This window comes from Aethalodelphis obliquidens, unplaced genomic scaffold, assembly GCF_003676395.1.
Source record: "Aethalodelphis obliquidens isolate GAN/ISIS:26980383/991018 unplaced genomic scaffold, ASM367639v1 scaffold114, whole genome shotgun sequence".
Taxonomy (NCBI): domain Eukaryota; kingdom Metazoa; phylum Chordata; class Mammalia; order Artiodactyla; family Delphinidae; genus Aethalodelphis; species Aethalodelphis obliquidens.
Genome location: NW_020838058.1, coordinates 2,425,878 through 2,443,892, shown reverse-complemented (window position 1 = coordinate 2,443,892; position 18,015 = coordinate 2,425,878). Strand labels below are relative to the sequence as shown.

Below are 18,015 nucleotides of genomic sequence, written 5' to 3'. Positions count from 1 at the left end.
AGGAGATATGGGGATATATGTATATGTATAGCTTATTCACTTTGTTATACAGCAGAAACTAACACAACATTGTAAAGCAATTATACTCCAATAAAGATGTTAAAAAAAAAGATACCACACACACACACACACAAAAGAAAATTAGGGGAAGAGGGGAAGATGGCGGAAGAGTAAGATGCGGAGATCACCTTCCTCCCCACAGATACACCAGAAATACATCTACACGTGGAACAACTCCTACAGAACACCTACTGAACACTGGCAGAAGACCTCAGACCTCCCAAAAGGCAAGAAACTCCCCACGTACCTGGGTAGGGCAAAAGAAAAAACAGAGCCAAAAAATAGGGACAGGACCTGCACCAGTGGGAGGGAGCTGTGAAGAAGGAAAGGTTTCCACACACGAGGAAGCCCCTTTGCGGGCGGAGACTGTGGGTGGCAGAGCGGGCGAGCTTCGGAGCTGTGGAGGAGAGCACAGCAACAGGGGTGCGGAGGGCAAAGCAGGGAGATTCCTGCACAGAAGATCGGTGCCGACCGGCACTCACCAGCCCGAAAGGCTTGTCTGCTCACCCACGGGGATGGGAGGGGCTGCGAGCTGAGGCTCGGGCATTGGTTGGAGCGCAGGGAGAGGACTGGGGTTGGCGGCGTGAACACAGCCTGAAGGGGTTAGTGCACCACGGCTAGCCGGGAGGGAGTCCGGGAAAAGGTCTGGAGCTGCCGAAGAGGCAAGAGACTTTTTCTTCCCTCTTTGTTTCCTGGTGCGCGAGGAGAGGGGATTAAGAGCGCTGCTTAAAGGAGCTCCAGAGATGGGCACGAGCCGCGGCTAAAAGGGCGGACACCAGAGACGGGCAGGAGATGCTAAAGCTGCTGCTGCCGCCACCAAGGGGCCTGTGTGTGAGCACAGGTCACTATCCACACCTCCCTTCCAGGGAGCCTGTGCAGCCCGCCACTGCCAGGGTCCCGGGATCCAGGGATAACTTCCGTGGGAGAACGCACGGCGTGCCTCAGTCTGGTGCAACGTCATGCCGGCCTCTGCCGCCGCAGGCTCGCCCCGCACTCCGTGCCCCTCCCTCCCCCCCGGCCCGAGTGAGCCAGAGCCCCCGAATCAGCGGCTCCTTTAACCCCGTCCTGTCTGAGCAAAAAACAGACGCCCTCTGGCGACCTACACGCAGAGGCGGGGCCAAATCCAAAGCTGAGCCCCTGGGACCGGTGAGAGCAAAGAAGAGAAAGGGAAATCTCTCCCAGCAGCCTCAGAAGCAGCGAATTAAAGCTCCACAATCAACTTGATGTACCCTGCAGCTGTGGAATACGTGAATAGACAATGAATCAACCCATATTGAGGAGGTGGACTTTGAGAGCAAGATTCATGATTTTTCCCCTTTTCCTCTTCTTGTGAGTGTGTATGTGTATGCCTCTGTGTGAGATTTTGTCTGTATAGCTTTGCTTCCACCATTTGTCCTAGGGTTCTATCCATCCTTTTTTTTTAAATTTTTTTTCTTAATAATTATTTTTTATTTTAATAACTTTATTTTACTTTATCTTCTTTCTTTCTTTCTCCCTTTCTTTCTTTCCTTCTTTCCTTCTTTCTTTCTTTCTTTCTTTCTTTCTTTCCTTTCTTTCTTTCTTCCCTTCCTTCCCTCCTTTAGACAACGAATCATCCCAAATTGAGGAGATGGACTTTGAGAGCCAGATTTATGATTTTTTCCCCTTTTCCTCTTTTTGTGAGTGTGTATGCTTCTATATGAGATTTTGTCTGTATAGCTTTACTTCCACCATTGGTCCTAAGGTTCTATCTGCCCGTTTTTTTTTTTAATTTTTTTCTTAATAATTATTTTTTAATTTAATAACTTTATTATATTTTACTTAATTTTAGTTTACTATATCTTCATTCTTTCATTTTTTTTCCCTCCTTCCCTCCTTCCTTCCTTCCTTCCTTCCTTCCTCCCACTGTCCCTCGCTCCCTCCCTCCCTCCCTCCTTTCTTTCTTTCTTTCCTTCTTTTCTTCTTTCTTTCTTTCTTTCTTTCTTTCTTTCTTTCTTCCTACTTCTACTAATTATTTCTCTCTACTTTTTCGCCCTTTTATTCTGAGCCGTGTGGATGAAAGGCTCTTGGTGCTGCAGCCAGGAGTCAGTGCTGTGCCTCTGAGGTGGGAGAGCCAACTTCAGGACACTGGTCCAAAAGACACCTTCCAGCTCCAAATAATATCAAACAGCGAAAATCTCCCAGAGATCTCCATCTCAACGCCAGCACCCAGCTTCACTCAATGACCAGAAAGCTACAGAGCTGGACACCCTATGCCAAACAACTAGCAAAACAGGAACACAACCCTACCCATTAGCAGAGAGGCTGCCTAAAATCATAATAAGTCCACAGACACCCCAAGACACACCACCAGACGTGGAGCTGCCCACCAGAGAGAAAAGAGCCAGCCTCATCCACCAGAACACAGGCACTAGTCCCCTCCACCAGGAAGCCTACAAAACCCACTGAACCAACCATAGCCACTGGGGACAGACACCAAAAACAAGGGGATCTACGAACCTGCAGCCTGCAAAAAGGAGACCCCAAACACAGGAAGATAAGCAAAATGAGAAGACAGAAAAACACACAGCAGATAAAGGAGCAAGATAAAAATGCACCAGACCTCACAAATGAAGAGGAAATAGGCAGTCTACCTGAAAAAGAATTCAGAATAATGATAGTAAGGATGATCCAAAATCTTGGAAATAGAATAGACAAAATGCAAGAAACATTTAACAAGGACCTAGAAGAACTAAAGATGAAACAAGCAACGATGAACAACACAATAAATGAAATGAAAAATACTCTAGAAGGGATCAATAGCAGAATAACTGAGGCAGAAGAACGGATAAGTGACCTGGAAGATAAAATAGTGGAAATAACTACTGCAGAGAAGAATAAAGAAAAAAGAATGAGAAGAACTGAGGACAGTCTCAGAGACCTCTGGGACAACAGTAAACACACCAACATTCGAATTATAGGGGTTCCAGAAGAAGAAGAGAAAACGAAAGGGACTGAGAAAATATTTGAAGAGATTATAGTTGAAAACTTCCCTAATATGCGAAAGGAAATATTTAATCAAGTCCAGGAAGCACAGAGAGTCCCATACAGGATAAATCCAAGGAGAAATACACCGAGACACATATGAATCAAACAGTCAAAAAGTAAATACAAAGGAAGCAAATTAAAAGCAGCAAGGGAAACACAACAAATAACACACAAGGGAATCCCCATAAGGTTAACAGCTGATCTCTCAGCAGAAACTCTGCAAGCCAGAAGGGAATGGCAGGACATACTAAAAGTGATGAAGGAGAAGAACCTGCACCCAAGATTACTATACCCAGCAAGGATCTCATTCAGTTTTGATGGAGAAATTAAAACCTTTACAGACAAGCAAAAGCTGAGAGAGTTCAGCACCACCAAACCAGCTTTACAACAAATGCTAAAGGAACTTCTCTGGGCAAGAAACACAAGAGAAGGAAAAGACCTGCAAAAACGAACCCAAAACAATTTAGAAAATGGGAATAGGAACATACATATCGATAATTACCTTAAATGTAAATGGACTAAATGCTCCCACCAAAAGACACAGATTGGCTAAATGGACACAAAAACAAGACCCATATATATGCTGTCTACAAGAGACCCACTTCCGACCTAGAGACACATACAGACTGAAAGTAAGGGGATGGAAAAAGATATTCCATGCAAATGGAAACCAAAAGAAAGCTGGAGTAGCAATTCTCATAACAGACAAAATAGACTTTAAAATAAAGACTATTAGAAGAGACAAAGAAGGACACTACACAATGATCAAGGGATTGAGCCAAGAAGAAGATATAACAATTGTAAATATGTATGCACCCAACAAAGAAGCAGCTCAATACATAAGGCAAATACTAACAGGCATAAAACGGGAAATCAACAGTAACACATTCATAGTAGGGGACATTAACACCCCACTTTCACCAATGGACAGATCATCCAAAATGAAAATAAATAAGGAAACACAAGCTTTAAATGATACATTAAACAAGATGGACTTAATTGATATTTATAGGACATTCCATCCAAAAACAACAGAATACACATTTTTCTCAAGTGCTCATGGAACATTCTCCAGGATAGATCATATCATGGGTCACAAATCAAGCCTTGGTAAATTTAAGAAAATTGAAATTGTATCCAGTATCTTTTCCGACCACAACACCCTGAGACTAGATATCAATTACAGGAAAATATCTGTAAAAAATACAAACACATGGAGGCTAAACAATACACTACTTAATAAGGAAGCAATCACTGAAGAAATCAAAGAGGAAATCAAAAAATACCTAGAAACAAATGACAATGGAGACACAACGACCCAAAACCTATGGGTTGCAGCAAAAGCAGTTCTAAGAGGGAAGTTTATAGCAATAAAACCCTACCTTAAGAAACAGGAAACATCTCGAATAAACAACCTAACCTTGCACCTAAAGCAATTAGAGAAAGAAGAACAAAAAAACCCCACAGTTAGCAGAAGGAAAGAAATCATAAAAATCAGATCAGAAATAAATGAAAAAGAAATGAAGGAAACAATACCAAAGATTGATAAAACTAAAAGCTGGTTCTTTGAGAAGATAAACAAAATTGATAAACCATTAGCCAGACTCATCAGAAAAAAGAGGGAGAAGACTCAAATCAATAGAATTAGAAATGAAAAAGGAGAAGTAACAACTGACACTGCAGAAATACAAAAGATCATGAGAGATTACTACAAGCAACCCTATGCCAATAAAATGGACAACATGGAAGAAATGGACAAATTCTTAGAAATACACAACCCACCAAGACTGAATCACGAAGAAATAGAAAATATGAACAGACCAATCACAAGCACTGAAATTGAAACTGTGATTAAAAATCTTCCAACAGGGCTTCCCTGGTGGCGCAGTGGTTGAGAGTCTGCCTGCTGATGCAGGGGATACGGGTTCGTGCCCCGGTCCGGGAAGGTCCCACATGCCGCGGAGTGGCTGGGCCCGTGAGCCGTGGCCGCTGAGCCTGCGCGTCCAGAGCCTGTGCTCCGCAATGGGAGAGGCCACAACAGTGAGAGGCCCGCGTATCGCAAAAAAAAAAAAAAAAAAAAATCTTCCAACAAACAAAAGCCCAGGACCAGATGGCTTCACATGCGAATTCTATCAGACATTTAGAGAAGAGCTAACACCTATCCTTCTCAAACTCTTCCAAAATATAGTAGAGGAAGGAACACTCCCCAACTCATTCTATGAGGCCACCATCACCCTGATACCAAAACCATACAAGGATGTCACACAGAAAGAAAAATACAGGCCAATATCACTGATGAACATAGATGCAAAAATCCTCAACAAAATCCTAGCAAACAGAATCCAATAGCACGTTAAAAGGATCATACACCATGATCAAGTGGGGTTTATTCCAGGAATGCAAGGATTCTTCAATATACGCAAATCAATCAATGTGATACACCATATTAACAAATTGAAGGAGAAAAACCATATGATCATCTCAATAGATGCAGAGAAAGCTTTTGACAAAATTCAACACCCATTTATGATAAAAAAAAAACCCTGCAGAAAGTAGGCATAGAGGGAACTTTCCTCAACATAATAAGGGCCATATATGACAAACCCACAGCCAACATCATCCTCAATGGTGAAAAACTGAAAGCATTTCCACTAAGATCAGAAACAAGACAAGGTTGCCCACTCTCACCACTCTTATTCAACATAGTTTTGGAAGTCCTAGCCATGGCAATCAGAGAAGAAAAAGAAATAAAAGGAATACAAATAGGAAAAGAGAAGTAAAACTGTCACTGTTTGCAGATGACATGATACTATAGATAGATAATCCTAAAGATGCCACCAGAAAACTACTAGAACTAATCAATGAATTTGGTAAAGTTGCAGGATACAAAATTAATGCACAGAAATCTCTTACATTCTTATACACTAACAAGGAAAAATCAGAAAGAGAAATTAAGGAAATAATCCCATTTACCATCGCAACAGAAAGAGTAAAACACCTAGGAATAAACTGACTGAAGGAGACAAAAGACCTGTATTCAGAAAACTAGAAGACACTGATGAAAGAAATCAAAGATGACATAAACAGATGGAGAAATATACCATGTTCTTGGATTGGAAGAATCAGTACTGTGAAAATGTCGGTACTACTCAAGGCAATCTACAGATTCAATGCAATTCCTAATCAAATTACCAATGGCATTCTTCACAGAATTAGAACAAAAAATTTTACAATTTGTATGCAAACACAAAAGACCTAAAACAGCCAAAGCAATCTTGAGAAAGAAAAACAGAGCTGGAAGAATCAGGCTCCCAGACTTCAAACTATACTACAAAGTTACAGTAATTAAGACAGTATGGTACTGGCACAAAAACAGAAATATTGATCAGTGGTACAGGATAAAAAGCCCAGAGATAAACCCATGCACATATAGTCACCTAATTTATGACAAAGGAGGCAAGAACATACAGTGCAGAAAAAACAGCCTCTTCAATAAGTGGTGCTGGGAAAACTGGACAGCTACATGTAAAAGAATGAAATTAGAACACTCCCTAACACCATACACAAAAATAAACTCAAAATCGTTTAAAGACCTACATGTAAGACTGGACACTATAAAACTCTTAGAGGAAAACATAGGAAAAACACTCTTTGACGTAAACCACAGCAAGGTCTTTTTTGACCCACCTCCTTGAGTAATGAAAATAAAAGCAAAAATAAACAAATGGGACCTAATGAAACTTAAAAGCTTTTGAACAGCAAAGGAAACCATAAACAAGATGAAAAGACAACCCTCAGAACGGGAGAAAATATTTGCAATGGAAGCAACGGACAAAGGATTAATCTCCAAAATTTACAAGCAGCTCAATATCAAAAAAACAAACAACCCAATTTAAAAATGGGTAGAAGGCCTAAATAGACATTTCTCCAAAGGAGACATACAGATGGGTAAGAGGCACATGAAAAGATGCTCAACATCACAAATTATTAGAGAAATGCAAATCAAAACTACAATGTGGATCACCTCACACCAGTCAGAATGGCCATCATTAAAAAAATCTACAAACAATAAATGCTGGAGAAGGTGTGGAGGAAAGGGAACCCTCTTGCACTCTTGGTGGGAATGTAAATTGATACAGCCATTATGGAGAACAGTTTGGAGGTTCCTTAAAAAACTAAAAATAGGACTACCACATGACCCAGCAATTCCACTACTGGGCATATATCCTGAGAAAACCATAATTCAAAAATAGTCATGGACCACAGTGTTCATTGCAGCTCTATTTACAATAGCCAGGACATGGAAACAACCTAAATGTCCAATGACAGATGAATGGGTAAAGAAGATGTGGCACATATATACAATGCAATATTACTCAGCCACACAAAGGAATGAAACTGGGTCATTTGTAGAGATGTGGATGGATCTAGAGTGTGTTATACAGAGTGAAGTAAGCCAGAAAGAGAAAAACAAATATGTATATTAACATATATGTGGAATCTAGAAAAATGGTACAGATGAAACTATTTGCAGGGCAGGAATAGAGACGTAGACATAGAAAATGGACATGTGGACACAGTGGGGGAAGGGGATGGTGGGACGAATTGGGAGATTAGGATTGACATATATATACTACCATGCGTAAAATACATAGCTAGCAGGAACATGCTATTACGAACATGCTATAAAGCACAGGAAGCTCAGCTCGGTGCTCTGTGATGACCTAGATGTGGGGGATGGGGGGTCCCTGGGAGGGAGGTCCAAGAGGGAGGGGATATAGGTATACATATAGCTGATTCACTTCACTGTACGGCAGAAGTAACACAATATTCTAAAAAAATTATACTATAATAAAAAACAGTACAATTTATTAAAGCACTTCCTTACATATCACTTTCCTTCCCTCCAGATCACCTGTCTCAATGGCAACACCTGAGCTTCTACCTGAGCCCTACTCCCCGCTTCAGGGATCAGCCAATGGATGTGACCCAGACACCCAGGTCTCTTGGCACAAGGGGCAGAGTTTCATCTCCTCTGTCATCTTCCTCACCCTGAGGGTTTGGTGAGTGAGTACCCATGGGGCCACAATAGCAGGGAGTATGATCGACCATTTCTACAGCCCTGGAAGCCCATCTTCTAAAAGGAAGGCTGTTCTGTGTCCTCTAGGGAGGGAAAGGGATAGAACCTCATTCCATCCTGCCACTTATGTGGCAAGGTGACCTAGGCTCTGTCAGCCTGAGCTTGGGCATCTGTGATGTGGGACTCACGATATCTGTCACAGAGCTGTCCTGAGGGGTGAATGAGGAAACCTGCCCAGAGTATATGGCACGTGGTGGGACTTCAGTGCCTTTTAAATGTTGGGATCCAACAGTAGGGGCTGCCTGAGCCTCGGGACTAAGGCAGGAATTATGAAAAAGTTCTCACTGTTTCTCCTACAGAGATTACATACATCTAGAGGAAGGGAGCAAATATCTCTCTGACATGTGTTGACTTGAAGGGTTTGAGATAGTAGGTTCTCTTCATTCTCTGGTGTTACAGAATCTCCTAAGAGCTGCTCCATATCATTCCTCTGAGCAGACCCTAACCCAGTTCCCCACGCTGGGAAGACAGGCTTGCCTTTGACTCACCTGGTGAGCTCAGTGAGAGATGGCACCAGGGCAGCAAGCCGTAGTGTTTGCCTAACTGCTGCTCCTGGACTGCTTTGTACGTTAATATGTTTATAGGAAAATTTGGGACTCACCCCATATTCACCAGTGCAGGGGTCCTGAGATTATGCATCATCCAGCCACATCACACCAGGACTGCAGCCATCTGCTGTCTCCCTGAGGGGCAAAATTCCAAGAGTTACTAACATTTCTTTGACACACAATTACCCATTCTTCCGTTCATTAAAACTAAATATATATTGAGCTTTAGAGCCCATACTATTCCACTGAAAGTGCCTTGTTAACTCTATGGTTCAAATAAGAGGGTAGAAAGAGAAATGCATGTATGGGCAAATTCAAGTGTTATTTCTGAGATGAGCTGGCTCCTTCACATTAACTCTTAAAGTTGTTGAAGTTTCAAGGAATTGATTTTTTTAAAAGCTCTCTCTTTGTTCCCTCATCAAAGTTCCAGAAAGAGTTTTCTGCATTCCCTGTTAACATTCCATTTCCCACTGTCTCCTTATCTCACTGCGCAGTAGCTTCTCTCTCCATGATTGCAATGAACGTGTTCTCACCAAGGTCACAAGCTACCTTTTTGTCACTAAGTCCAGATATTTTATATAAATATATTAATATATGAATACTATTACTTTTAATGACCATCTAACATATGTATGCTTGTATAGACTGCTCCTTTCACATAACAACAAATCTTTGACAGTTTTCCAGGTTCTGGAGCATGAGGAGCTAGGTACAAACCCAAAATGCTCTGTTCCCAATCTGTGCTGTCCTGAGCCAAGTCCTTATGTCTCTGTCCCTCAGCTTTTCATCTATGAAACACCATATCTAATTCATAATACACCTGTGAGCATAAATGAGTCAATGCCTAAAACACACTTGGTTATAATGCATTTTAGTCACTTTTATTTCTTTGTCTCTATCTTTATTGGGTATGAGCATTTCTACTATCCCTATGGTATAGACTGATTTTTAATCACAATCACTGACCCTTGGAGGTATGCTGATAGAAGATGAGCAGGTCACAAAACCATATGTAGGATGAGAGCTTATCTTTTGTACATAAATATGTAAATCCAGGCATGCATGTGTAAATGTATAAGTACCAGCATAAGAAAATTTCTGAAAGAATGTAATACAGATGAAAACCTTAGCAGAGCTTTTCTTTTGGTGGTATGTTTGAGGATATTTTATTTCCTTTTTATGTTAATTAATTTTTAGTATAAAAATGTTTTATGCTATTTATTTTTTACTATAATAAACACCCCACAATACACACTTTCACTTATATAAAATAATAAAATGCAGAGAAATTTAAGCATTCTCAGCCCTACAGGAAACCTACAAGAAAGCCACTCAACTTTAGAAAAGGAACATCCAGAGGCACAGGAAGGGAGACAAGATGTTGGGGGAGCCCCTACTGGTAGGACAGGTCACAGGTCCCCATATTCCAAACCACACTAATTATTATCAGTATTTAAATCTCTGCTTAGTTAACTAGGAAAAAAACATGGTATCTTACTGTGTTTCATTTTGCTTTACCCTGATTGAAAGTAGGGTTGAAGGTCTTATCATCTGAAAGGCAGTAATGTACACTGGTTAGATGAAGGGCTCAAGAGCCACAAGCCTGTGTTCAAATCTAAGCCTCAGCACTTGCTAGTCCTGCCCTTGCTGTGCCTCAGTGTCCCCTTCTGTTTAAAGTCTCCTCATAGGTTATAGTGAGGATGAAACAAGTAGGTATAAGTTTAGCCTTTACAACAGTGTTGGGCACTGAGGAAGTCGGCAATAAATATTAATCATTCTTATCATACCTAAATTGAACATTAGTGTTTCTACTGCCATTTCTATTATTGTGTGGGCTTATAATGACCTTCATAATATAATGTTTGTCAAAAACAGCAGCTTACAAAGCTGTAACTAGGATATCATCTCATAACTATTCTTTAAATATGCAGTTATATTTGCATAATAAATTTTCTGAAAATAAATATTCAAATGATAACAGTGCTTATCCATGAGTAATAGACTTTTAAGGGTTTCTAATGATTTTTCCTTCTCCTGCTTTATCCATTTTTTATCTGTATCAAAAGTGTCTTGATTTTGGAAGTGAAAAAAATTATAAGAATAAATAAATATCCCTAGCCCTTTCCACAGGAAAGTGGCTCAGCATCAGAGTGAACATCAGAGGAACATCCCTAAACCAAAGGAATTAGGTAATAGCATAGTCCCAGAAGTAGTTCATGAATCTACCACATGACAGTCCCAATTGGGCAGCTTCAGGGACATTACAGATGCCTAGGAGAGGGGCAAGTATGTCTCTCAAATAAACCTTACATTTAGCAGTCAGACAATGTCTCCACTTCCCAGGATTTTAGTTAAGGTCACGAGATGAAAGTAGTTTCATAACATGCTTCCTTCTGTTCTCTCCCAAATAAAGCCCCTTGAACTGAAACCAGGTTCATTGGTTTAACCACGCAATTAGCCAAGCCCAATTTGCAGCTTCTCTGTCAGGAGGAAAAGTAGAGTGATCCATACATCAAATATTCTGGCTCTTCTGGGGCTTCCCAAGGGATTAGTTTCTGTCTCACCTGACCGGAGGCACTGACAGGGAACCAGTGTACCTTGGATGCCTGGGGGCCCCTGAGAACGAATGAGAGCTCTGCAGCCTATTGTCCAACCAGAGAACCTGCAGTACCACAGACAGACACCAGAGGGAGAAAGACATTACAAACTCAAACAAAAAAGCCCAGCAAATCTCTCTAATTAAGAAATTACATGAACAAGTCCAGAGAAGATGCATCATCAAATAAAGGTTGCAAGGCCCCGAGAATCTCTAGCCAGGCTGAGTGGAGACGATCTTACCCTGTATAAAACCAGTCCATAAAGACTGAGAGAGAAGACTGCTTTTTCAAATGCACAAATCCCAGAAAAAAGTAATAAGGCATACAGAGAAACAGAGAAACTTGGCCCAATCAAAGGAACAAAATAAATCTCAAGAAACCAGTCATAAAGAAATGAAGATCTACAAATTATCTGACGAATTCAAAATAATCATCTAAGGCAACTAAACAAAATCAGGAAAATGAGCATGCACAAAATGAGAATATCAAGATACAGAAATTATAAAAAAGAACCAAACAAATTCTGCAGCTGAAGAATACAATAATTGAATTGAAAATTTCGTTAGAGGGGTTCAACAGAAGATTTGATCAAGCAGAAGAAAGAATCAGCAAATGTGAAGATAGGTCATTTGAAATTATGGAGTCAGAGGAACAAAAAGAAAAAAAGAATGAAGAAAAGTGAAGAAAGCTTAAGGGACTTACAGTACACCAACAAGAAGATCAATATATACATTACAGGATTCCAAGAAGGAGGAGACAGAGAAAAGGGGGCAGAGAGTTTATTTGAAGAAATAATGGCCACAGATTTCACAAATGGACATCCAGCTTCAAGAAGCTCAGATGACTTTAATTAGGATGAACACAAACAGGCATTATAATCAAACTGTCAAAAGTTGAGATAATGAGAGAATCTTGATAGAAGCAAGAGAAAGTGGATGACCACGTACCAAAAACTATAAGTGGATTTCTCAGAAGACCAGAAGGGAGTGGGATGATATATTCAAAGTGCTGAAAGAAAAAAAAATCCCAAACAAGAATACTTTATCTGAAAAAACTTTCCTTCAAAAATGAAGGAGAAATAAAGACCTTCCCAGATATAGAAAAGCTGAGGGAGTTCATCATAATTAGACCTACCTTATAAGAAATGCTAAAGGGAGTCCTTCAAGTTGAAACCAAAGGATGTGAGACAGCACCATGTGTATTCAGTAGAAACCATATTTCAAATTTTGAATTTTGATCTTTCCCCAGGCTAGTGATATGCAATATGATACTCTCTTGTAATGCTGGGCAGCGGCATCGAGCCACAGCTCCTGGTCAGTCACAAGATCACTAGGGTAAACAACCGATACCCTTCCAACCATTCTGTACCCATACAACCATTTTGCTTTTCACCTCCAGTTCAGTATTCAATAAATTACTTGAGATACTCAACACTTTATTATAAAGTAGGCTTTGTGTTAGATGATTTTGCCCAACTGTAGGCTAATATAAGTGCTCTGAGAATGTTTAAGGTAGGTTAGATTTGGTAGATTTGGTAGGTTTGGTGTATTAAATGCATTTTCAACTTACAATGGGTTTCTCAGGACGTAACATCTATGACCAATCAAGTAGCAATGAATGACTCTAGTCCCCAGACTGAATCCTCTAAACACATATCCCACTGAAAGATACCAGGCTAGTTTGGAGAAATGGCTGATTCCAGCTCCAAAGAAGGAATTGTACCACATGTGTCTAGACCACACTCTCATACCAGAAAGCACGTCAAAAAGACTCATAAACCAGCTTGAAGGGTCTCCCACTGGCCAAAGATAGAACAATTTGACATCAAGTTAAATAATGACTACAATGGACAAATATACAAATGTCTATGAGTCATGATAACATTCTAAAAGAAAAGCAAAACACAAATAAAACCAACTCACTGCTCACCTTTGGAGGATCCCAGGGAAATGACTCTCATTCTTTTAAAAAGTGGAAATACTGCAAAAGAATTAAAAACATTCATCCTTCCCTTCCTGTGCAAACTATACCTCAGCATAGCCTAAAGGTTGATGAGGGGAGGTTCCTTTTATAGTAGAATTCTGGCTAATAAATGCAAAAGAAATTACAGAATTAGAACATCACCTTTTTACAAACTTTAATGACAAGCAGATCTAGGCAACTATTTTGGGAGGCTGCAAAAAAACATGAGGTAAAAAGCAGATGGGAAAATTTAATAATGGATAGATCAGGTTGACAACACCTGAACCCAGTGATCAATTTAGTGTCAGAAGAGACGGCCAGACAGAATGAGCCTCCTGGTGTAAGGCTAAAAGTAGTACAACACCTTATCTGGAGCATTCTTGCCAAAAAATGTGAACTGGATCAAGCCTCTAAATCTAATCATCACTTTTACAGAAATAGGGGAGGAAGGCAGAAGAACATAAACAACACAATAAAGATACAATCAGCAGAATCAAGAATGCAAACTCCACAGGACAAAAGATGCAATTTCTTAAGCAAATAGTTGGAAGGTTAAAAAAAACAAGGAGGCCTTTTTAAATACATGACACTTAAGACTTCAGAGAAATTACAATTAAAACCACAATGAGATACTACAGCATGCTTACCTGAACAATAAAAATGAGAAAGATGGAAAATATCAAGTGTTGGTGAGGATAAGGAATATAGCCTGATAAAACCACTTTGAAAACTACTTGGCAATTCCTACTGAGTTCAACATACACAAACCCTATGACGCAGAAATGCCTTTCTTATGTCTGTGCCCAAGAGAAGGAAAATAAATGTCCAAAAAGCTATGTACAAGATCATTCATAGCAACATTGTTTACAATAAGTCAAAAACTGGAAAATACCCAAATCCCTATTACAGATACAAATATTGTGAAATATCCACACAATATAATACTGTACACCAATGAGAATTAATGATCTACAATTACAGACAACAATAATATAAATCACACACACATTATGTTCATTGAAAGGAGCCAGACACAAAAGAGGTATATGTTATATGATTAAGGAGAGGAAAATCAACACCCCATTTCCTTTTACTTGAAGGTATTTAGTATCTTCTTATGTTACCTTCAGGTTAACCTCAGAGAAGCATGTATCCTCTGAGCCCTTGAAAAGTGATTCACTACACATAGGAACATAGGCTGATGGACAGAAAACTGGGTGGGACACAGGAGACACCCAAGTGGCAGACCTAACCCACTAACTCTAGGTGACCTTGAGTAAGTCATCACACTTCCTCTGGTCTCACCTATCAGGTGGATCAGACCATCCCTGAGGCCCAACCAGGGAGGCCCCAGACACAGAGCAATGAGATTCCCATTTGAAAAGCACTCTTAGATCATAAAAAGAACAGAATTCACCATGGGAGTCCAAATAATTATTTTAACAGCCAACTTGTCTAATGCATAGTAATTGTAATAATTATTACTTTTTTGTTTTTATAATTATTACCTTTTCATTTTTCTTAAATACCCTTTGTATATGGAAAAATAGCTACTGAAGAATATTCTTCATCCAAACAGATACGGCCCTGGCCTAATATCAGTCACTTTGGGCTAATATATCTCAGCACGTCTTTTTCTTCTTCCTAAGTGTACTGGTTAGGAGTGTGGGCTCTGGAGACAGACCAGGGCCAAATGCAAGATCTGCCACTTATAAACTGTGTGAGTGTAAATACTTTCACTTCACCTGACAGTCACCGTATTGGCTCCTGTCTGCCCTTTTGACCTCATCTCCTACCACTCTGCACTCTGCCTGCAAGGCTCCAGTCACTCAAGCTGGTCATCTGCTCCAGGAACAACTGGTGCTCACACAGTGAAAGGCTGCTGATGAAAAGGCCTGCTCAGGCCTGGCATCTTCTTGTAAGTAGTTCAGGACTCAGCTCAAATGTCACTTCCTAAGAAAGAGCTTCACTGACAACCCCATGGATAGTAACCCCTGACCCAACATTTTCTATTCTATTTATGTGTTTATTTTCTTCAAAGCACTCATCTCCATATGAAATTGCCACACTTATGGACTTGCCAGCCTATTGCCAGTTTTCCCAAACTAGAATGAAAGCTTCAGGGACCCTGTCTATCTTGTTTCTCTGGGCTGCATTCCCCTATGCCTAGTCTACTGCCTCACATATAAATCACTAAAAAAGTTTGACTTAAATGAAGGAATTGTTACCTTATCTGAAACAAAGGAGTAGACACATATTAAAAACTGAGTAACAGGAGAAACTGAAAAGAAATTAGACATCAAAAGATTCAAAACTTTGGGAATTCCCTGGTGGTCCAGTGGTTAGGACTCTGCGCTTTCACTACCAAGGGCCCGGGTCAACCCCTGGTCAGGATCCCGCAAGCCATGTGTCAGGAAAAAAAAGATCCAAACTTTTAAGAACACCTTGTTGCAAGTCCACAGCAGTCCTTTTTACTAGGATGAGCCAGAACTAACTGTATGATACTTCCCACAACACTTCCCTGATTTTGATTCAGCAGACCTAGAGTGAACCCAAGAGTTGGCAATTTCAACAAGCACCTCTGACAATTTTGATAAAGTGGTCCACAGACCACATTTTAAAAGATCCTGGCCTAAACATGTGACATTTGTGTGGCATTAATGTAATGCCTACCATGCAGAGTTCTATGATATCTGGGTTGTGTCCGTTAATGTAGTGCACTGGTCCTTCCCTTCCACCTACAACCATAGATTATTTTCCCACATGGCATCACACTTAAACTCCACAGTACTCCTGGGTGGTCAGGAGCATTGTGTACTGTTAGCCTGTTGTACAGACGAGGCATGTGAAAGGGTAGTGACTTACCTAAAGTGTCCCAATGATGGGGCCCGATCTCCTCACTCTTGCTCCAGGAACCTGTCTAGCAGGCTCGACAACACGCTTGGTTCTTCTCTACCAGCTCATGCTCCTGGGGCTCAGAGTCCACACCCTTCTCTGATGTTCCACTGTAAGGAAGAGTAAGGAGATAAGACAGCACATGGAATAGAGAGGAAAGTAAGATGAAGGGAAGGCACATGAAACACAGGGGAAGAGGTGAGGATGTTCTGCCTACTCCCTCTCAGTTCACTGGAAGCTGTGCAGTGGTGCTTTTCCTCTTCCCTAGCTCCATCACACAGCCCCCTCTGCACACACAGCAGTGACACTGAGGCTCACATGTCATGGACATGTGCACTTATCCCTGCTTGTGTTACATGTCCAAGTATTCTCTCTGGACGTCATGCTATCATGGTAATGTCAGAGGCATCACACTAAACAGAATGAAGGTTGCAAATTTGGAATGGGAACTAACATTGCTGAGGACCTACTTGATGCCACATGCTGTTGGTTGTTATTTTTTATCTTCAAATTCTCAAAGCAATGCTCTGTGGGCATCATTACTTCCTTTCTACGGATTAGGAGATACTCAGGCTCAGAGAGCAAAGTACGTGTTCAAAGAATCCTAAGGAGACGTCATATGGACACAAAAGCCAAGTTGAAGGGGATAAGACAGGCCAATGCTGGGACAATTTGAGCATCAAAATACACAATAATAATAAACCCTCTGAGCAAAATAGGAATCTATGAGTCATACTGATATAAATACTTGAATAAATGCATAAATAAATAAATTATAGGGAGAAGGAAAAGGTCTGCCACACAGCCGAAAGCCAATGAATAAATCTAGAAGGAATAACAAAATTGGAAAAACAACACTTGACAAATACCATAGTAACAAGTGATTCAGGCAAGATCCCTAAATGGATGCCCAGTCTGCACCAAATCCCACAGCAGTCATGGAGTCACTATGGTAACGATGCTGGCCAAGGAAAGCTGGGGAAAAGCAAACAACCACCACCCTGGTTTGGTTCCTAATATGTGCTAGGAACTGAGCAGGACTGACATAACACACAGTAATTAACCTAAAGTATTCCTGACAATAAAGATCCCTGGCAGCTTTAGCAATATACACATACATGCATACATACCCATATACATACATGCTCTCTTCTTCTCCTCTCACCACTCAAGATCCCAGTAATTCATTGCGGTGAATAGCTGGGGGGTGGGTGAGAAAGGAATATACAACAATTCAACAGATTCAATTCTAAACACACATATACATATATAGTTGAAAGGTACTAAGCTATTTTAGTGATGGAGATGAACTGTAGAATTGTCTCTGGGACATTTTTCTCCCTAGTTTCAGTGCATTGCCAATAACCTCTAAAAGCTGATATGGAAATATAAGCATATGCATGTTATACATCAAGAATCTTTTTCAACCTAGAGTAGGTAGCCTAAGCTTTCAACCAAAACATTCCTCAATGGCTACTTTTTGACATTTGGCCACTGACAGTTTAGTGAAAAGTAAACACATGTAAATTGCAATTAAAAAATACTATCATTCATGATAGCACCAAAAAGTATGAAATACTTAGGAATAATCTCTCCATGTATGTGAAAGGTCTATACATTGAACACTACAAAACATTGCTGACAGAAATTAAAGAAGATCTAAATAAATGGAGAAACATACCATCATCATATGTCAGAAGACTCAGTGTTGTAAAGATGTAGATTCTCTTCTAACTGATCTATAGATTCAGTGTAATCCTAATAAAAATCCTAGCAGATATTGTTTTTTAAGAAATTGACAGGCTCG

The 18,015-nt window shown here is 40.3% G+C and overlaps 1 long non-coding RNA gene across 7 annotated transcripts in view; it reads right to left on the bottom strand.

Annotated features, from left to right (window-relative positions):
- The window catches only part of LOC113615294 (uncharacterized), a 93,046-nt gene that overhangs the window by 36,981 nt on the left and 38,050 nt on the right, over positions 1-18,015 (bottom strand). For all 7 annotated transcript variants that reach the window (XR_003430962.1, XR_003430961.1, XR_003430964.1 and 4 more), the window contains 3 exons: positions 17,339-17,408; positions 16,179-16,318; positions 8,808-8,889 (listed from right to left, as the gene is read on the bottom strand). This is a non-coding gene — a long non-coding RNA (uncharacterized LOC113615294). The remainder of the gene's footprint in view (positions 1-8,807; positions 8,890-16,178; positions 16,319-17,338; positions 17,409-18,015) is intronic.